Source organism: Ambystoma mexicanum, unplaced genomic scaffold (genome assembly GCF_040938575.1).
Source record: "Ambystoma mexicanum isolate Mex_15411 unplaced genomic scaffold, UKY_AmexF1_1 Mex_scaf12, whole genome shotgun sequence".
Taxonomy (NCBI): domain Eukaryota; kingdom Metazoa; phylum Chordata; class Amphibia; order Caudata; family Ambystomatidae; genus Ambystoma; species Ambystoma mexicanum.
This window is the reverse complement of record NW_027182347.1, coordinates 2,851,786-2,875,116: the sequence shown is the minus strand read 5'-3', so window position 1 is coordinate 2,875,116 and position 23,331 is coordinate 2,851,786.

Genomic DNA, 23,331 nt, shown 5'->3' with positions numbered 1-23,331 from the left:
CGTTGTTAACTTTAAATGCTTCCAAATCAGAAACGCTGAAAAAGATGTGTGCGGAGAGAGGTGTTTCCTCTCAAGGCACTAAATTGGAAATGATCTAGAGAATCGTGGCGTGGCAGGAAGCGCAGCTTGACGCTATAACTTCCGAGGACAGTGCAGAAGGTGGTGGGGCTGCTCTCACTGGCAGAACCGACGGTTCTGCCGCTGCACTGATCCATCGCGACCACGAGGACAGGGAGGATGTAATGTCTAATGTTTCCTCTGCCAGTGCTGATGGGGAAGCTATGCTTGAATTCAAGAAGCAAGAGCTGTGGTTTAGGCAGCAGGAGCTTGAATTCAGCATAGCCAAACTAAAAATCGAACAGGCAGAAAAACAAAAAGACAGGGATCACCAGTTGGAACTTGCCAAGCTTCAGGTTGCAAATGGATCCAAGGGTCCTGGACATGGGTCTGGGGCCTCCTCTCATCCACGGTTTCCAAAAGATCTGCTCAGTGTGTATGAAGAGAGGAATGACATTATGGACTGGCTGAATGCGTTTGAGTATGCATGCGAGGTCCAGGAAGTTGACAATGCTGATAAGATTGCGTGGTTGCTCAGTAGACTGCCCCATTCTGGCTGTAGTGCCATTATGGAAATGTCGAAGGCTGAGCGGGCTGATTTCGCAATGTTAAAGCAGACTCTCATTTTAAAGTTTGGGAAGACTCCGGCCCAATATTTAAAGCGTTTTCGAGAGTATAAGAAAAAGGAAGGTGGTACTTGGGTATCTTATGTCGCTGAATCTTTGAAAAACTTAACTGGCTGGGTCGAAGGCTATAAGGTTTCTACCTTCGACGGCATGATAAATCTTGTCATGCTGGAACACATTTTTGCTTCTTCTTCCCCGGAGCTTAAGCAGCATTTGGCCGATTCGAAGGAGATAGATCCTAAGAAGCTGGCCATTGCAGCAGACTTATGGGTGTCACATCGAGTGTCCCATAAGGACAAAACTCATCCTGGTAAGCAGGAGGAGGGGAAAAAGTCCAAAGATATGGAGGGTGGGGAATCTGCTAAATCTTCTTCCCAAAAGGGCCACAAAAAGAAAAACAAGGGTAAGACACAAGAGAACTCACAGGGTAGTGGAGGTGCGCCTCCGAAACAGAACTCTGTTTACAATAAGCCTCCCTACATAAACAGACCCACTGGGGCTTGTTTTTCTTGTGGAGCAACTGACCATGTGAAGGGGGATCCCCGTTGTAAGGTTAGACCTTTGGGGGTCCACTCCGCTAATCTGGCCTTCTCCTCCTACGAGGAAGAAGAGATTACAGGAGCATCCTTCTCCTCGGACTCATTTCCCAGCGGAATAGAGGCCGAGGTAGTTTTAGTGTCCCTGGGTTCCTGGGAGCCTAAAGTCGCAGAGGCGTATGCTAGGATTCCGGATAATACCAAGCACTACTTTAAAGACAGTGTGCTGATCAATGGAGTGGATACTCCAGCTCTTAGGGATAGTGGGTGCAGTCGAACTGTAGTGGATTCTACCTTGGTAGACTCAGAGGAAGTTGCCAGAGCTACTCTGATGCCCACTAGGTTGGCTGACGGCCCCCTCCGTATGTTTCCCGTGATCCCTGTTAATCTAACTTTAAATGGTACAGCTGTCAGGATTCCAGTGAGCATTCAGAGAAACGTCCCGGGAAAGGTCTTATTAGGTAATGATCTCAGAGCTTTAGGGCTCGTAGGAGACACTGCCGAACGACCCTACACACGGTCTCAAGCACGGGCAGCATTGGCCAAGTCCAATACGCCGCCCCAGCCGAAGGGGCAACCCAAGGCGAAAGGAGTCTACAAGTCAAGACGGGGGAAAGAGAATATTCCCCCGAGCTCGCCTACCACTGCGATGGAGGAAGTTGGTCAATCGCCCGAGCCTGACGAGGAGGTGGCGATGCCTGAAGTATTCGACCCCAACGATCATCCTGAACTAAAAGACTTGTTAGTTGAAGGAGGTCCTGATAGGGACGAATTCAGTAAAGGCCAACGTGAGTGCCCATCTCTGGAAGGCCTAAGGAGACAGGCCTGCTCCCAGCTTGAGGGTGAACCTCCTGGGAAGCATAGGATTTATTGGGAAGGTGGACTCCTGTATAGTGAGCCCACAGAGTCTACAGAAGGAGACCATAGGAGGTTGGTGGTTCCCCTTGCTGTTAGGCCCTTCCTCCTGCAGTTGGCGCATGAAGTTCCCCTTGCTGGTCACCTTGGTATGAAGAGGACCAAGCAAAAGTTATCCATGCACTTCTACTGGCCCAAAATGGGGGTGCAAGTAGAAAGTCACTGCAGGAGTTGCGCCTCCTGCCAGTTGTCTGGTAAGGTTGGCGCGACAATCCAAGCTCCGTTGGTACCGCTCCCAGTTGTGGGGGTACCATTTGAAAGGGTAGGGATTGACATCGTCGGTCCCCTTGACCCGCAAACATCCTCGGGCAATAGGTTTATCCTGGTGCTGGTCGACCATGCAACCAGGTATCCTGAGGCCATCCCATTGAAAACTGTAACTGCCAAGTCAGTTGCAAAAGCTTTACTCGGCATATTTACTAGGGTTGGCTTCCCTAAAGAAGTTGTGTCAGATCGTGGCAGCAACTTTATGTCGAAGTATATGCAGGCTATGTGGAAAGAATGTGGGGTCACCTACAAGTTCTCTTCTGCATACCACCCCCAGACCAATGGTCTGGTGGAACGTTTCAACAGAACGTTAAAGAGCATGATTGGGGCTCTGGAGGAGCCCCAGAGAAGAAAATGGGATCTTCTTTTACCATGCTTGCTGTTTGCCTACCGAGAGGTACCACAGGAGGGTGTTGGCTTCAGCCCCTTCGAACTTCTGTTCGGTCATCCCGTACGGGGACCCTTAGCCATTGTCAAGGAGGGATGGGAGATGCCCACTCCCCCTGTTACTACCAATGTAGTTGACTATGTGCTAGGGCTCAGAAAACGGATGGTACTTCTGATGGGCTTGGCTAGTGATAAATTGAAGGCAGGGCAAGCGCTGGTGAAACATTGGTACGACCAGAAAGCTTCCCTCATCAACTTTACACCCGGTCAGCAAGTCCTGATCATGAATCCAATAAGGCCTCGCGCTTTACAGGACAAATGGTCAGGCCCTTACACAGTGGTGGAGCCCCTGGGTGAGGTGAACTATTTAGTGGACCTTGGAAGGCCTGGACAGGCTCCAAAAGTGTTTCACGTGAATAGGCTGAAGGCTTTCGTCCCAAGAGTCGAAATCGCAGCACTGCTACTGGCGTCAGACGTTGAGGAAGAGGAGTCTGAACCTCTCCCCGACCTGTTCCAGAGCGGTCCTTCAGATAGCTCCGTTGAGGGTGTCCGAGTGGCCCCTCACCTGACTTCTGATCAGCAGGCTGAGGTGAAAAGTTTGCTTAGGCAGTTTTCCCCCCTGTTTTCACAGTCCCCTGGTTTGACACCTTGGTGCAAACATAACATTGACACAGGAGACAGTGTACCTACCAAAAGTAGGGGATACAGGATGTCAGATAAAGTACGGTCTTATATTAAGACCGAGGTCAACAAGATGTTAGATCTTGGGGTGATTGAACCCTCTAGTAGTCCTTGGTCCAGTCCTGTGGTGTTGGTTCCAAAGGCAGGCACTTCTAAATTGAGGTTCTGCGTGGATTACAGGGCTCTGAATGCTGTCACCAAGACAGATGCACACCCCTTGCCTCGAACAGATGAGCTGGTGGATACTTTGGGTGCCTCCAAGTACCTCAGCACGTTTGACCTCACTGCTGGCTATTGGCAAATAGCTTTAGCAGAACATGCCAAGGAGAAGACAGCATTTTCTACTCCAGACGGCCTTTACCAATTCCGGGTAATGCCGTTCGGGTTGAAGAATGCACCTGCCACTTTCCAGAGGCTTGTGAATCATGTGTTGAATGGGTTGGACGAATTCTGTCTTGCATATCTGGACGATATAGCAGTTTTCAGTGCCACCTGGGAAGACCATGTGAAACACCTTGGGATTGTGCTCCAGGCTCTTCAGAAAGCCCACTTGACCATAAAGGCTAGTAAATGCCAGATTGGACAAGGCTCAGTGGTTTACCTTGGACATGAAGTAGGTGGAGGGAGGATACAGCCTCTACCCAGTAAAGTACAAGCAGTACAAGACTGGCCTACCCCCACTACACAAACCCAAGTGAGAGCCTTCTTAGGACTCACGGGGTATTATCGCAATTTTGTGGCAGACTATGGCACCATAGCTGCTCCTCTGACTGCCCTCACAACTCCGAAGAAACCCAAGAAGGTAACTTGGACTGACGAGTGTGAGAAGGCCTTCAATGGCTTAAAAGATTCCTTGTGCCAGGCCCCTGTCCTAAGGGCCCCTGATTATCAAAGACCTTTTATCGTGCAGACGGATGCCTCTGACGCTGGGATAGGAGCTGTACTATCACAAGTAGATGAGAAGGGTAAGGAACACCCTATCGGTTTTATTAGTCGCCAGCTTAAGGACAGAGAGCTCAGGTGGTCCACGGTAGAGAAAGAATGTTTCTCTGTTGTGTGGGCCCTAAGGAAGCTGAGGCCCTACCTCTATGGGACCCACTTCACTGTGCAGACTGACCATAAGCCGTTAAAGTGGCTAATGAACATGAAGGGGGAGAATCCAAAGTTGCTTAGGTGGTCCATAAGTCTTCAAGCCTTCGACTTCACTATTGAGCATAGACCAGGTGTCCAACATAGCAATGCTGATGGGTTGTCCAGAATGTTTAACCGACCTGAACAAGAAACTCATCCAGGGGTGGATTAGTTCCCCCTGTCCATAGTCTGGGAGGGGCGAGTGTTAGGAAAGATTTCGTAATTGTAGGGAATTTTCCTTCCATGTGGCAACCCCTAAACTTTTTGCTATTGTTTTTAACCTTGTTCTTGACTTTGCCAGAGAAGTACAGCCTTCTGCCGCACTTCTCTGGGCTTTCGCTCCTTTCTTACGGGGAAACTGACATGCCCTTAAGACAGTCAGTACCGGGGAACGTGGTTTCCCGTAGTTTCTTTTATCGTGTCGCAGCTTTAGTGCAACACGACACAAGAGGGCACTGTAAGCTAAGTTACAGCTCTCTTGGGTCTCTAGCCTTCTACAGGCCCTAGATACTCTTTTAAGATGGTATTTGATCGGTGCAAGTCATTCAGGGACTGGAATGGTGGCAGCGATCGTTTTGTTTATTTTGAGCTCCTTTTGGCGTTCTGAGCACGTTTTTGCACTGAACCCAAAATGGTGGCCTGGCTCCCAAAATGGCCAGGCCGCGAGGCTCCTTTGTCCTGTCCACTGTCCGTCTTGCTCCCTTCACCTTCCCCAGGTCCGGCGACCCGGGGCCTTCCTTATTTGGGCATGTACTTTCCCGCGAAACGTGGTTGCTTTCGCGGGCTTCTACATGTCGTTTGTGTGCCTCCAGGGTGTGGGCTGGGATGTCTGGTCCCAATACACATCCTGGGTGCCAGAGAGTCTAGGGTGGTGTGAATGCCTGGGACCACCGTGGTCCGTGATTGGTCCACGTATGGTATGTGTTTTTGATGAGCGGATCTCCCATTGGCTCCCCTCCGTTTTGGCGCGAAGGGAACCGTGGATAAGAGGGGGCTGGAAACACCACTACCATGTCGATCTCCTGAGTTCTCACGAACGAAGGAATACAGGAGCCAAGTATCCTGCAACTACGAGGCTGGACCGAGGAATCGCTGGTGACCCGCTGAAGGAATCCTCCTTTGCACTGCTGTCGTCCGGAGAGCCCCTGTCCTCCTTTGATCGAACCAGAAGGCCTGTACTGGTGCTTCGACCTTTGGAATAGCAGGAACAGCTATTCCCGGCATCTTCAACCATCTCCTGCCAAGTAAGCCTTCGGAAGCGTCTCTGGGCCATCCAGTTGACTGACCAGCTTACCAAGGAGTTTGGCTCTGCAACCGCCGCCAGGTTGTGTTGTATTGCGAGTCCTTGTCACTCTCCCACGCTTCGTACGCTTGGCGTCCCCAGGTCTGAAGGGAGGAGTGTACATTTGGCTCGAATACACACGGCCGCTCCGTTGTCCTGTGCGGCAACAAAACTGTGCCGGTTTCGTCGATTGGGACGTCTTTTTGCTCTACACGACTACAAAGCGTTCCCTGCTCTTCTGAACCTGCCAGCTGCTGAAACTATCGTGGAGAAGCCTGGGTCTGCTTGCTTCGGGGACCGGTGAGTAGTATATCTAGGATCTGGTCGCCCTCCTGCAGTATCCCATTGCTTTTCCCTGCTGTGTAAAAACAGCACCCTTTTGCCGCGCTCGCGCTCTGCTTCTGCCCGCTGTGGAGGCTGCGCTTGAGTTGCGGAACCTGTTCTTCTTCTGCTGTGCACTAACCCGAACTGCCTGACTTCCTCCGAAGAGCTTCCCCTTTTGCCCGTTGGCACCGGCGTGGCAGGTACTTTGAGCACAAGGCTCCACTCTTCGCAGGGCTCGGACTTCCATCTAGTTAGGTGCCTCTGAAGGCGAACTGAGTCTAAAGCATTATCGCACTGCCTGTTTTCCTTCCCTGGCAGGTGGACTACATATTTCGTGCTTTAAACGCTTGCGACTGTGTATTTGTATATATATTGGGTTGATATGGTATGTGTTGGTTTAATATTGTGATATTGTGATTTTCTCGCTACGGTCATTATTTTAAAGGCCTTAAAATAAATGTGTATCTATTTTTGATATAACAACTGTTTGGAGTAGTTTGTCAGCGCTCTTGCTTTGTGTGCTCACTGCGGGCTTTCAGTCACCCTCACCCCTCTTGAGACCTAGTCTTGACCGCCGCGATCGCTACCTTGATTGGTCTGGCTTGTCCAGAGGTTACCCTGTTCCAAGTAATTAGGTTGGCCTTCTGAACTTCTGCGCCACCAGGACGGAGTTCAGAAATCCGTCTTAACACTTCCTATAGCATGAGATGTGATATCCAACTCCTTCCCATTCCAATCCTGAGACCCTTCCTATAGCATGAGATGTGATGTCTCAATGCTTCCAATACAAAACCTGAGATCCTTCCTATAACATGAGATGTGATATCCAACTCCTTCCCATTCCAATCCTGAGACCCTTATGATAGCATGAGATGTGATATCTCAATGCCTCTTATACCAAACCTGAGATCCTTCCGATAGCATGAGATGTGATATCTCAATGCTTCTAATACCAAACCTGAGATCCTTCCTATAATATGAGATGTGATTTCCAAATACTTCCCCTTCCAAACCTGAGACCCTCCCTTTAGCATGAGATGTGATATCCAACTCCTTCCCATTCCAATCCTGAGACCCTTCTGATAGCATGAGATGTGATATCTCAATGCCTCTAATACCAAACCTGAGATCCTACCTCTAACATGAAATGTGATATCCATCTCCTTCCCTTTCCAAACCTGAGACCCTGCCTATAGCATGATATGTGATATCCAAGTCCTTCCCATTCCAATCCTGAGACCCTTCCTATAGCATGTGATGTGATATCTCAATGCTTATACAAAACCTGAGACCCTTCCTATGGCATGAGATGGCATATACAACTCCTTCCCATTCCAATCCTGAGACCCTTCCTATAGCATGAGATGTGATATCTCAATGCTTATACCAAACCTGAGACCCTTCCTATAGCATGTGATGTGATATCCAACTTCTTCCCATTCCAATCCTGAGACCCTTCCTATAGCATGAGATGTGATATCTCAATGCTTATACCAAACCTGAGACCCTTCCTACAGCTTGAGATGTGATATCCAACTCCTTCCCATTCCAATCCTGAGACCCTTCCTATAGCATGAGATGTGATATCTCAAGGCCTCTAATACCAAACCTGAGATCCTTCCTCTAACATGAAATGTGATATCCAACTCCTTCCCCTTCCAAACCTGAGAGCCTTCCTATAGCATGAGATATGATATCCAAGTCCTTCCCATTCCAATCCTGAGACCCTTCCTATAACATGAAATGTGATATCCAACTCCTTCCCATTCCAACCTGAGACCCTTCCTATAGCATGAGATGGGATATCCAACTCCTTCCAAATCCAATACTGATACCCTTCCGATAGCATGAGATGTGATATCCCAATGCTTCTACCAAACCTGGGTCCCATACTATGGCATGAGATGTGATATCAAACTCCTTCCCATTCCAATCCTGAGACCCTTCTTATACCATGAGACTTGATATGTCAATGCTTCTAATACCAAACCTGAGACCCGTCCTATAACATGAGATGTGATATCCAAATCCTTCCCCTTCCAAACCTTAGACCCTTCCTTTATCATGAGATGTGATATCCAACTCCTTCCCATTCCAATCCTGAGACCCTTCCGATATCATGAGATGTGATATCTCAATGCTTATACCAAATCTGAGACCCTTCCTATGGCCTGAGATGTCATATACAACTCCTTCCCATTCCAATCCTGAGACCCTTCCTATAGCATGAGAAGTGATATCTCCATGCTTATACCAAATCTGAGACCCTTCCTATAGCATGAGATGTGATATCCAAATCCTTCCCATTCCAATCCTGAGACCCTTCCTATAGCATGAGATGTGATATCTCAATGCTTATACCAAACCTGAGACCCTTCCTATAGCATGAGATGTGATATCCAACTCCTTCCCATTCCAATCCTGAGACCCTTCCTATAGCATGAGATGTGATGTCTCAATGCTTCTAATACCAAACCTGAGATCCTTCCTATAACATGAGATGTGATATCCAACTCCTTCCCATTCCAATCCTGAGACCCTTATGATAGCATGAGATGTGATATCTCAATGCCTCTTATACCAAACCTGAGATCCTTCCGATAGCATGAGATGTGATATCTCAATGCTTCTAATACCAAACCTGAGATCCTTCCTATAATATGAGATGTGATTTCCAAATCCTTCCCCTTCCAAACCTGAGACCCTCCCTTTAGCATGAAATGTGATATCCAACTCCTTCCCATTCCATTCCTGAGACCCTTCTGATAGCATGAGATGTGATATCTCAATGCCTCTAATACCAAACCTGAGATCCTACCTCTAACATGAAATGTGATATCCATCTCCTTCCCTTTCCAAACCTGAGACCCTGCCTATAGCATGAGATGTGATATCCAAGTCCTTCCCATTCCAATCCTGAGACCCTTCCTATAGCATGTGATGTGATATCTCAATGCTTATAACAAACCTGAGACCCTTGCTATGGCATGAGATGTCATATACAACTCCTTCCCATTCCAACCCTGAGACCCTTCCTATAGCATGAGATGTGATATCTCAATGCTTATACCAAACCTGAGACCCTTCCTATAGCATGAGATGTGATATCCAACTTCTTCCCATTCCAATCCTGAGACCCTTCCTATAGCATGAGATGTGATATCTCAATGCTTATACAAAACCTGAGACCCTTCCTATAGCATAAGATGTGATATCCAAATCCTTCCCATTCCAATCCTGAGACCCTTCCTATAGCATGAGATGTGATATCTCAATGCTTATACTAAACCTGAGACCCTTCCTATAGCATGAGATGTGATATCCAACTCCTTCCCATTCCAATCCTGAGACCCTTCCTATAGCATGAGATGTGATGTCTCAATGCTTCTAATACCAAACCTGAGATCCTTCCTATAACATGAGATGTGATATCCAACTCCTTCCCATTCCAATCCTGAGACCCTTCCTATAGCATGAGATGTGATATCCAACTTCTTCCCATTCCAATCCTGAGACCCTTCCTATAGCATGAGATGTGATATCTCAATGCTTATACCAAACCTGAGATCCTTCCTCTAACATGAAATGTGATATCCAACTCCTTCCCCTTCCAAACCTGAGAGCCTTCCTATAGCATGAGATATGATATCCAAGTCCTTCCCATTCCAATCCTGAGACCCTTCCTATAACATGAAATGTGATATCCAACTCCTTCCCATTCTAACATGAGACCCTTCCTATAGCATGAGATGGGATATCCAACTCCTTCCAAATCCAATACTGATACCCTTCCGATAGCATGACATGTGATATCCCAATGCTTCTACCAAACCTGAGACCCATACTATGGCATGAGATGTGATATCAAACTCCTTCCCATTCCAATCCTGAGACGCTTCCTATAGCTTGAGATGTGATATCCAACTCCTTCCCATTCCAATTCTGAGACCCTTCTTATACCATGAGACTTGATATCTCAATGCTTCTAATACCAAACCTGAGACCCTTCCTATAACATGAGATGGGATATCCAACTCCTTCCCATTCCAATCCTGAGACCCTTCCGATAGCAAAGATGTGATATCTCAGTGCTTATACCAAACCTGAGACCCTTCCTAAGGCCTGAGATGTCATATACAACTCCTTCCCATTCCAATCCTGAGACCCTTCCTATAGCATGAGATGTGATATCTCAATGCTTATACCAAATCTGAGACCCTTCCTATAGCATGAGATGTGATATCCAACACCTTCCCATTCCAATCCTGAGACCCTTCCTATAGCATGAGAAGTGATATCTCCATGCTTATACCAAACCTGAGACCCTTCCTATAGCATGAGATGTGATATCCAAATCCTTCCCATTCCAATCCTGAGACCCTTCCTATAGCATGAGATGTGATATCTCAATGCTTATACCAAACCTGAGAGCCTACCTATAGCATGGGATGTGATATCCAAGTCCATCCCATTCCAATCCTTAGACCCTTCCTACAGCATGCGATGTGATATCTCAATGATTATAATACCAAACCAGAGACCTGTCCTTTAACATGAGATGGGATATCCAACTCCTTCCCATTCCAATCCTGAGCCACTCCTGATAGCAGAGATGTGATATCTCAATGCTTATACCAAACCTGAGACCCTTCCTATAACATGAGATGTGATATCCAACTCCTTCCCGTTCCAAACCTGAGACACTTCCTATAGCATATGTGATATCCAACTCCTTCCCATTCCAAACATGAGACCCTTCCTATAGCAAGAATGTAATATCCAACTCCTACCCATTCCAACCCTGAGACCATTCCTATAGCATGAGATGTGATGTCTCAATGCTTCCAATACCAAACCTGAGATCCTTCCTATAACATGAGATGTGATATCCAACTCCTTCCCATTCCAATCCTGAGACCCTTATGATAGCATGAGATGTGATATCTCAATGCCTCTTATACCAAACCTGAGATCCTTCCGATAGCATGAGATGTGATATCTCAATGCTTCTAATACCAAACCTGAGATCCTTCCTATAATATGAGATGTGATTTCCAAATCCTTCCCCTTCCAAACCTGAGACCCTCCCTTTAGCATGAGATGTGATATCCAACTCCTTCCCATTCCAATCCTGAGACCCTTCTGATAGCATGAGATGTGATATCTCAATGCCTCTAATACCAAACCTGAGATCCTACCTCTAAAATGAAATGTGATATCCATCTCCTTCCCTTTCCAAACCTGAGACCCTGCCTATAGCATGATATGTGATATCCAAGTCCTTCCCATTCCAATCCTGAGACCCTTCCTATAGCATGTGATGTGATATTTCAATGCTTATACAAAACCTGAGACCCTTCCTATGGCATGAGATGGCATATACAACTCCTTCCCATTCCAATCCTGAGACCCTTCCTATAGCATGAGATGTGATATCTCAATGCTTATACCAAACCTGAGACCCTTCCTATAGCATGTGATGTGATATCCAACTTATTCCCATTCCAATCCTGAGACCCTTCCTATAGCATGAGATGTGATATCTCAATGCTTATACCAAACCTGAGACCCTTCCTACAGCTTGAGATGTGATATCCAACTCCTTCCCATTCCAATCCTGAGACCCTTCCTATAGCATGAGATGTGATATCTCAAGGCCTCTAATACCAAACCTGAGATCCTTCCTCTAACATGAAATGTGATATCCAACTCCTTCCCCTTCCAAACCTGAGAGCCTTCCTATAGCATGAGATATGATATCCAAGTCCTTCCCATTCCAATCCTGAGACCCTTCCTATAACATGAAATGTGATATCCAACTCCTTCCCATTCCAACCTGAGACCCTTCCTACAGCATGAGATGGGATATCCAACTCCTTCCAAATCCAATACTGATACCCTTCCGATAGCATGAGATGTGATATCCCAATGCTTCTACCAAACCTGAGTCCCATACTATGGCATGAGATGTGATATCAAACTCCTTCCCATTCCAATCCTGAGACCCTTCTTATACCATGAGACTTGATATGTCAATGCTTCTAATACCAAACCTGAGACCCGTCCTATAACATGAGATGTGATATCCAAATCCTTCCCCTTCCAAACCTTAGACCCTTCCTTTATCATGAGATGTGATATCCAACTCCTTCCCATTCCAATCCTGAGACCCTTCCGATATCATGAGATGTGATATCTCAATGCTTATACCAAATCTGAGACCCTTCCTATGGCCTGAGATGTCATATACAACTCCTTCCCATTCCAATCCTGAGACCCTTCCTATAGCATGAGATGTGATATCTCAATGCTTATACCAAATCTGAGACCCTTCCTATAGCATGAGATGTGATATCCAACTCCTTCCCATTCCAATCCTGAGACCCTTCCTATAGCATGAGAAGTGATATCTCCATGCTTATACCAAACCTGAGACCCTTCCTATAGCATAAGATGTGATATCCAAATCCTTCCCATTCCAATCCTGAGACCCTTCCTATAGCATGAGATGTGATATCTCAATGCTTATACCAAACCTGAGACCCTTCCTATAGCATGAGATGTGATATCCAACTCCTTCCCATTCCAATCCTGAGACCCTTCCTATAGCATGAGATGTGATGTCTCAATGCTTCTAATACCAAACCTGAGATCCTTCCTATAACATGAGATGTGATATCCAACTCCTTCCCATTCCAATCCTGAGACCCTTATGATAGCATGAGATGTGATATCTCAATGCCTCTTATACCAAACCTGAGATCCTTCCGATAGCATGAGATGTGATATCTCAATGCTTCTAATACCAAACCTGAGATCCTTCCTATAATATGAGATGTGATTTCCAAATCCTTCCCCTTCCAAACCTGAGACCCTCCCTTTAGCATGAAATGTGATATCCAACTCCTTCCCATTCCAATCCTGAGACCCTTCTGATAGCATGAGATGTGATATCTCAATGCCTCTAATACCAAACCTGAGATCCTACCTCTAACATGAAATGTGATATCCATCTCCTTCCCTTTCCAAACCTGAGACCCTGCCTATAGCATGAGATGTGATATCCAAGTCCTTCCCATTCCAATCCTGAGACCCTTCCTATAGCATGTGATGTGATATCTCAATGCTTATACCAAACCTGAGACCCTTGCTATGGCATGAGATGTCATATACAACTCCTTCCCATTCCAACCCTGAGACCCTTCCTATAGCATGGGATGTGATATCTCAATGCTTATACCAAACCTGAGACCCTTCCTATAGCATGAGATGTGATATCCAACTTCTTCCCATTCCAATCCTGAGACCCTTCCTATAGCATGAGATGTGATATCTCAATGCTTATACCAAACCTGAGACCCTTCCTATAGCATGAGATGTGATATCCAACTCCTTCCCATTCCAATCCTGAGACCCTTCCTATAGCATGAGATGTGATGTCTCAATGCTTCTAATACCAAACCTGAGATCCTTCCTATAACATGAGATGTGATATCCAACTCCTTCCCATTCCAATCCTGAGACCCTTCCTATGGCATGAGATGTGATATCCAACTTCTTCCCATTCCAATCCTGAGACCCTTCCTATAGCATGAGATGTGATATCTCAATGCTTATACCAAACCTGAGATCCTTCCTCTAACATGAAATGTGATATCCAACTCCTTCCCCTTCCAAACCTGAGAGCCTTCCTATAGCATGAGATATGATATCCAAGTCCTTCCCATTCCAATCCTGAGACCCTTCCTATAACATGAAATGTGATATCCAACTCCTTCCCATTCTAACATGAGACCCTTCCTATAGCATGAGATGGGATATCCAACTCCTTCCAAATCCAATACTGATACCCTTCTGATAGCATGACATGTGATATCCCAATGCTTCTACCAAACCTGAGACCCATACTATGGCATGAGATGTGATATCAAACTCCTTCCCATTCCAATCCTGAGACGCTTCCTATAGCTTGAGATGTGATATCCAACTCCTTCCCATTCCAATTCTGAGACCCTTCTTATACCATGAGACTTGATATCTCAATGCTTCTAATACCAAACCTGAGACCCGTCCTATAACATGAGATGTGATATCCAAATCCTTCCCCTTCCAAACCTTAGACCCTTCCTTTATCATGAGATGTGATATCCAACTCCTTCCCATTCCAATCCTGAGACCCTTCCGATATCATGAGATTTGTTATCTCAATGCTTCTAATATCAAACTTGAGACCCTCCCTATAGCATGAGATGTGACATCCAAGTCCTTCCCATTCCAATCCTGAGACCCTTCCTATAGCATGAGATGTGATATCTCAATGCTTCTAATACCAAACCTGAGACCCTTCCTATAACATGAGATGGGATATCCAACTCCTTCCCATTCCAATCCTGAGACCCTTCCGATAGCAAAGATGTGATATCTCAGTGCTTATACCAAACCTGAGACCCTTCCTAAGGCCTGAGATGTCATATACAACTCCTTCCCATTCCAATCCTGAGACCCTTCCTATAGCATGAGATGTGATATCTCAATGCTTATACCAAATCTGAGACCCTTCCTATAGCATGAGATGTGATATCCAACACCTTCCCATTCCAATCCTGAGACCCTTCCTATAGCATGAGAAGTGATATCTCCATGCTTATACCAAACCTGAGACCCTTCCTATAGCATGAGATGTGATATCCAAATCCTTCCCATTCCAATCCTGAGACCCTTCCTATAGCATGAGATGTGATATCTCAATGCTTATACCAAACCTGAGAGCCTACCTATAGCATGGGATGTGATATCCAAGTCCATCCCATTCCAATCCTTAGACCCTTCCTACAGCATGCGATGTGATATCTCAATGATTCTAAACCCAAACCAGAGACCTGTCCTTTAACATGAGATGGGATATCCAACTCCTTCCCATTCCAATCCTGAGCCACTCCTGATAGCAGAGATGTGATATCTCAATGCTTATACCAAACCTGAGACCCTTCCTATAACATGAGATGTGATATCCAACTCCTTCCCGTTCCAAACCTGAGACACTTCCTATAGCATATGTGATATCCAACTCCTTCCCATTCCAAACATGAGACCCTTCCTATAGCAAGAATGTAATATCCAACTCCTACCCATTCCAATCCTGAGACCATTCCTATAGCATGAGATGTGATATATCAATGCTTCTAATACCAAACCTGAGATCCTTCCTATGACATGAGATGTGATATCCAAATCCTTCCCATTCCAATCCTGAGACCCTTCCTATAGCAAGAGATGTGATATCCAAATCCTTCCCATTCCAATCCTGAGACCCTTCCTATAACATGAGATGTGATATTCAACTCCTTCTCATTCCAACCTGAGACACTTCCTATAGCATGAGAAGGGATATCCAACTCCTTCCCAATCCAATCCTGAGAACCTTCCGATAGCAGAGATGTGATATCTCAATGCTTATACCAAACCTGAGAACCTTCCTATGGCATGAGATGTGATATCCAACTCCTTGCCATTCAAATCCTGAGACCCTTCCTATAGCATGAGATGTGATATCTCAATGCTTCTACCAAACCTGAGACCCTTCCTTTAGCATGAGATGTGATATCCAAATCCTTCACATTCCAATACTGAGACCCTTCCTATAGCATGAGATGTGATATCTCAATGCTTCTAATACCAAACCTGAGATCCTTCCTCTAACATGAGATGTGATATCCAATTCCTTCCCATTCCAAACCTGAGACCCTTCCTATTGGATGAGATGTGATATCCAACTCCTTCCCATTCCAACCCTGAGACCCTTCCTATACCATGAGATGTGATATCTCAATGCTTCTAATACCAAACCTGGGAACCGTCCTATAACATGAGATGTGATATCTCAATGTTTCTAATAAAAAACCTGAGACCCTTCCTATAACATGAGATGTGATATCCAATTCCTTCCCATTCCAAACCTGAGACCCTTCCTATTGGATGAGATGTGATATCCAAATCCTTCCCCTTCCAAACCTGAGACCCTTCCTTTAGCATGAGATGTGATATCCAAATACTTCCCATTCCAATCCTAAAACACTTCCTATAGCATGAGATGTGATATCTCAATGTTTCTAATAAAAAACCTGAGACCCTTCCTATAGCAAGAGATGTGATATCCAAATCCTTCCCATTCCAATCCTGAGACCCTTCCTGGTTATAACATGAGATGTGATATCCAACTCCTTCCCATTCAAACCTGAGACCCTTCCTATAGCATGAGATGTGATGTCCAACTCCTTACCATTCAAATCCTGAGACCCTCCCTATAACAAGAGATGTCATATCCAACTCCTTCCCATTCCAAACCTGAGACCCTTCCTATAACATGAGATGTCATATACAACTCTTTCCCATTCCAATCCTGAGACCCTTCCTATAGCATGAGATGTGATATCTCAATGCTTATACCAAACCTGAGACCCTTCCTATAGCATGAGATGTGATATCCAACTCCTTCCCATTCCAATCCTGAGACCCTTCCTATAGCATGAGATGTGATGTCTCAATGCTTCTAATACCAAACCTGAGATCCTTCCTATAACATGAGATGTGATATCCAACTCCTTCCATTCCAATCCTGAGACCCTTCCTATAGCATGAGATGTTATATCTCAATACTTATACCAATCCTGAGCCTTCCTATAGCATGAGATGTGATACCCAACTCCTTCCCATTCCAATCCTGAGACGCTTCCTATAGCATGAGATGTGATATCTCAATGCCTCTAATACCAAACCTGAGATCCTTCCTCTAACATGAAATGTGATATCCAACTCCTTCCCTTTCCAAATCTGAGAGCCTATCTATAGCATGAGATGTGATATCCAAGTCCTTCCCATTCCAATCCTTAGACCCTTCCTGCAGCGTGCAATATGATATCTCAATGATTCTAATAACAAACCTGAGACCCGTCCTATAACATGAGATGTGATATCCAACTCCTTCCCATTCCAAACATGAGACCCTTCCTATAGCAAGAATGTAATATCCAACTCCTTCCCATTCCAACCCTGAGACCATTCCTATAGCATGAGATGTGATATCTCAATGCTTCTAATACCAAACCTGAGATCCTTCGTTTGACATGAGATGTGATATCCAATTCCTCCCCATTCCAAACCTGAGAACTTTCCTACAGCATGCAATGTGATATCTCAATGCTTCTAATACCAAACCTGAGACCAGTCCTATAACATGAGATTGGATATCCAACTCCTTCCCCTTCCAAACCTGAGACCCTTCCTATAGCATGAGATGTGATATCCAACTTCTTCCCATTCCAATCCTGAGACCCTTCCTATAACATGAGATGTGATGTCTCAATGCTTCTAATACCAAACCTGAGATCTTTCCTATAACATGAGATGTGATATCCAACTCCTTCCCATTCCAATCCTGAGACCCTTCCTATAGCATGAGATGTGATATCTCAATGCTTATACCAAACCTGAGACCCTTCCTATAGCTTGAGATGTGATATCCAACTCCTTCCCATTCCAATCCTGAGACCCTTCCTATAGCATGAGATGTGATATCTCAAGGCCTCTAATACCAAACCTGAGATCCTTCCTCTAACATGAATGTGATATCCAACTCCTTCCCCTTCCAAACCTGAGAGCCTTCCTATAGCATGAGATATGATATCCAAGTCCTTCCCATTCCAATCCTGAGACCCTTCCTATAACATGAAATGTGATATCCAAATCCATCCCATTCCAACCTGAGACCTTTCCTATAGCATGAGATGGGATATCCAACTCCTTCCAAATCCAATACTGATACCATTCCGATAGCATGAGATGTGATATCCCAATGCTTCTACCAAATCTGAGACCCATACTATGGCATAAGATGTGATATCAAACTCCTTCCCATTCCAATCCTGAGACCCTTCCTATAGCTTGAGATGTGATATCCAACTTCTTCCCATTCCAATTCTGAGACCCTTTCTATACCATGAGACTTGATATCTCAATGCTTCTAATACCAAACCTGAGACCCGTCCTATAACATGAGATGTGATATCCAAATCCTTCCCCTTCCAAACCTTAGACCCTTCCTTTATCATGAGATGTGATATCCAACTCCTTCCCATTCCAATCCTGAGACCCTTCCGATATCATGACATTTGTTATCTCAATGTTTCTAATATCAAACTTGAGACCCTCCCTATAGCATGAGATGTGACATCCAAGTCCTCCCCATTCCAATCCTGAGACCCTTCCTATAGCATGAGATGTGATATCTCAATGCTTCTAATACCAAACCTGAGACCCTTCCTATAACATGAGATGGGATATCCAACTCAGATGGGATATCCAACTCCTTCCCATTCCAATCCTGAGACCCTTCCGATAGCAGAGATGTGATATCTCAATGCTTATATCAAACCTGACCCCTTCCTATGGCCTGAGATGTCATATACAACTCCTTCCCATTCCAATCCTGAGACCCTTCCTATAGCATGAGATGTGATATCTCAATGCTTATACCAAATCTGAGACCCTTCCTATAGCATGAGATGTGATATCCAACTCCTTCCCATTCCAATCCTGAGACCCTTCCTATAGCATGAGATGTGATGTCTCAATGCTTCCAATACCAAACCTGAGATCCTTCCTATAACATGAGATGTGATATCCAACTCCTTCCCATTCCAATCCTGAGACCCTTATGATAGCATGAGATGTGATATCTCAATGCCTCTTATACCAAACCTGAGATCCTTCCGATAGCATGAGATGTGATATCTCAATGCTTCTAATACCAAACCTGAGATCCTTCCTATAATATGAGATGTGATTTCCAAATCCTTCCCCTTCCAAACCTGAGACCCTCCCTTTAGCATGAGATGTGATATCCAACTCCTTCCCATTCCAATCCTGAGACCCTTCTGATAGCATGAGATGTGATATCTCAATGCCTCTAATACCAAACCTGAGATCCTACCTCTAACATGAAATGTGATATCCATCTCCTACCCTTTCCAAACCTGAGACCCTGCCTATAGCATGATATGTGATATCCAAGTCCTTCCCATTCCAATCCTGAGACCCTTCCTATAGCATGTTGTTAAGACGGATTTCTGAACTCTGTCCTGGTGGCGCAGAAGTTCAGAAGGCCAACCTAATTACTTGGAACAGGGTAACCTCTGGACAAGCCAGACCAATCAAGGTAGCGATCGCGGCGGTCAAGACTAGGTCTCAAGAGGGGTGAGGGTGACTGAAAGCCCGCAATGAGCACACAAAGCAAGAGCGCTTACAAACTACTCCAAACAGTTGTTATATCAAAAATATAAACACATTTATTTTAAGGCCTTTAAAACAACGACCGTAGCGAGAAAATCACAATAACACAGTATTAAGCCAACACATACCAAATCAACACAATATATATACAAATACACAGTCGCAAGCGTTTAAAGCACGAAATATGTAGTCCACCTGCCAGGGAAGGAAAACAGGCAGTGCGATAACGCTTTAGACTCAGTTCGCCTTTAGAGGCACCTAACTAGATGGAAGTCCGAGCCCTGCGAAGAGTGGAGCCTTGTGCTCAAAGTACCTGCCACGCCGGTGCCAACGGGCAAAAGGGGAAGCTCTTCGGAGGAAGTCAGGCAGTTCGGGTTAGTGCACAGCAGAAGGAGAACAGGTTCCGAAACTCAAGCGCAGCCTCCACAGCGAGCAGAAGCAGAGCGCGAGTACGGCCAAAAGGGTGCTGTTTTTACACAGCAGGGAAAAGCAATGGGATACTGCAGGAGGGCGACCAGATCCTAGCAAAACTACTCACTGGTCCCCGAAGCAAGCAGACCCAGGCTTCTCCACGTTAGTTTCAGCAGCTGGCAGGTTCAGAAGAGCAGGGAACGCCTCGTAGTCGTGTAGAGCAAAAAGACGTCCCAATCGACGAAACCAGCACAGTTTTGTTGCCGCACAGGACAACGGAGCGGCCGTGTGTATTCGAGCCAAATGAACCCTCCTCCCTTCAGACCTGGGGACGCCAAGCGTACGAAGCGTGGGAGAGGGACAAGGACTCGCAATACAACACAACCTGGCGGCGGTTGCAGAGCCAACCTCCTTTGTAAGCTGGTCAGTCAACTGGATGGCCCAGAGACGCTTCCGAAGGCTTACTTAGCAGGAGATGGTTGAAGATGCCGGGAATAGCTGTTCCTGCTAATCCAAAGGTCGAAGCACCAGTACAGGCCTTCTGGTTCGATCCAAGGAGGAAAGGGTTTCACAGGACGACAGCAGTGCAAAGGAGGATTCCTTCAGCGGGTCACCAGCGATTCCTCGGTCCAGCCTCTTGGTTGCAGGATACTTGGCTCCTGTATTCCTTCGTTCGTGAGAACTCAGGAGATCGACATGATAGTGGTGTTTCCAGCTCCCTCTTATCCACGGTTCCCTTCGCGCCAAAACGGAGGGGAGCCAATGGGAGATCCGCTCATCAAAACACATACCATACGTGGACCAATCACGGACCACAGTGGTCCCAGGCATTCACACCACCCTAGACTCTCTGGCACCCAGGATGTGTATTGGGACCAGACATCCCAGCCCACACCCTGGAGGCACACAAACGACATGTAGAAGCCCGCGAAAGCAACCACGTTTCGCGGGAAAGTACATGCCCAAATAAGGAAGGCCCCGGGTCGCCGGACCTGGGAAAGGTGACGGGAGCAAGACGGTCAATGGACAAGACAAAGGAGCCTCGCGGCCTGGCCATTTTGGGAGCCAGGCCACCATTTTGGGTTCATTGCAAAAACGTGCTCAGAACGCCAAAAGGAGCTCAAAATAAACAAAACGATCGCTGCCACCATTCGAGTCCCTGAATGACTTGCACCGATCAAATACCATCCTAAAAGAGTATCTAGGGTCTGTAGAAGGCTAGAGACCCAAGAGAGCTGTAACTTAGCTTACAGTGCCCTCTTGTGTCATGTTGCACTAAAGCCGCAACACGATAAAAGAAACTACGGGAAACGGTGTTCCCCGGTACTGACTGTCTTAAGGGCATGTCAGTTTCCCCGTAACAAAAGGAGCGAAAGCCCAGAGAAGTGCGGCAGAAGGCTGTACTTCTCTGGCAAAGTCAAGAACAAGGTTAAAAACAATAGCAAAAAGTTTAGGGGTTGCCACATGGAAGGAAAATTCCCTACAATTACGAAATCTTTCCTAACACTCGCCCCTCCCAGACTATGGACAGGGGGAACTAATCCACCCCTGGATGAGTCTCTTGTTCAGGTCGGTTAAACATTCTGGACAACCCATCAGCATTGCTATGTTGTACACCTGGCCTATGCTCAATAGTGAAGTCGAAGCCTTGTAGACTTATGGACCACCTAAGCAACTTTGGATTCTCCCCCTTCATGTTCATTAGCCACTTTAACGGCTTATGGTCAGTCTGCACAGTGAAGTGGGTCCCATAGAGGTAGGGCCTCAGCTTCCTTAGGGCCCACACAACAGAGAAACATTCTTTCTCTACCGTGGACCATCTGAGCTCTCTGTCCTTAAGCTGGCGACTAATAAAACCGATAGGGTGTTCCTTACCCTTCTCATCTACTTGTGATAGTACAGCTCCTATCCCAGTGTCAGAGGCATCCGTCTGCACGATAAAAGGTCTTTGATAATCAGGGGCCCTGAGCACAGGGGCCTGGCACAAGGAGTCTTTTAAGCCATTGAAGGCCTTCTCACACTCGTCGGTCCAAGTTACCTTCTTGGGTTTCTTCGGAGTTGTGAGGGCAGTCAGAGGAGCAGCTATGGTGCCATAGTCTGCCACAAAATTGCGGTAATACCCCGTGAGTCCTAAAAAGGCTCTCACTTGGGTTTGCGTAGTGGGGGTAGGCCAGTCTTGTACTGCTTGTACCTTACTGGATAGAGGCTGTCTCCTCCCTCCACCTACTTCATGTCCAAGGTAAACCACTGAGCCTTGTCCATTTTGGTGAGGGGCCACTCGGACACCCTCAAAAGAGCTAACTGAAGGACTGCTTGGGAACAGGTCGGGGAGAGGTTCAGACTCCTCTTCCTCAACATCTGAAGCCAGTAGCAGTGCTGCGATTTCGACGCTTGGGCCGAAAGCCTTCAGCCTATTCATGTGAAACACTTTGGGAGCCTGTCCAGGCCTTCCAAGGTCCACTGAATAGTTAACCTCACCCAGGGGCTCCACCACTGGGTAAGGGCCTGACCATTTGTCCTGTAAAGCTCGAGGCCTTATGAGATTCATGATCAGGACTTGCTGACCAAGTGTAAAGTTGATGAGGGAAGCTTTCTGGTCGTACCAATGTTTCACCAGCGCTTGCCCTGCCTTCAATTTATCACTAGTCAAGCCCATCAGAAGTACCATCCGTTTTCTGAGCCCTAGCACATAATCAACTACATTGGTAGCAACAGGGGGAGTGGGCATCTCCCATCCCTCTTTGACGATGGCTAAGGGTCCCCGTACGGGATGACCGAACAGAAGTTCGAAGGGGCTGAAGCCAACACCCTCCTGTGGTACCTCTCGGTAGGCAAACAGTAAGCATGAAACAAGAAGATCCCATTTCCTTCTCTGAGGCTCCTCCAGAGCCCCAATCATGCTCTTTAACGTCCTGCTGAAACGCCCCCCCAGACCATTGGTCTGGGGGCGGTATGCAGAAGAGAACCTGTAGGTGTCCCCACATTCTTTCCACATAGCCTGCCTATACTTCGACATAAAGTTGCTGCCATGATCCGACACAACTTCTTTAGGGAAGCCAACCCTAGTAAACATGCCGAGTAAAGCTTCTGCAACTGGCTTGGCAGTTACAGTTGTAAATGGGACGGCCTCAGGATACCTGGTTGCATGGTCGACCAGCACCAGGATAAACCTATTGCCTGAGGATGTTTGCGGGTCAAGGGGACCAACCATGTCGATCCCTACCCTTTCAAATGGTACCCCCACAACTGGGAGCGGTACCAACGGAGCTTGGATTGTCGCGCCAACCTTACCAGACAACTGGCAGGCGGCACAACTCCTGCAGTGACTTTCTACTTGCTCCCCCATCTTGGGCCAGTAGAAGTGCATGGATAACCTTTGCTTGGTCTTCCTCATACCGAGGTGACCAGCAAGGGGAACTTCATGCGC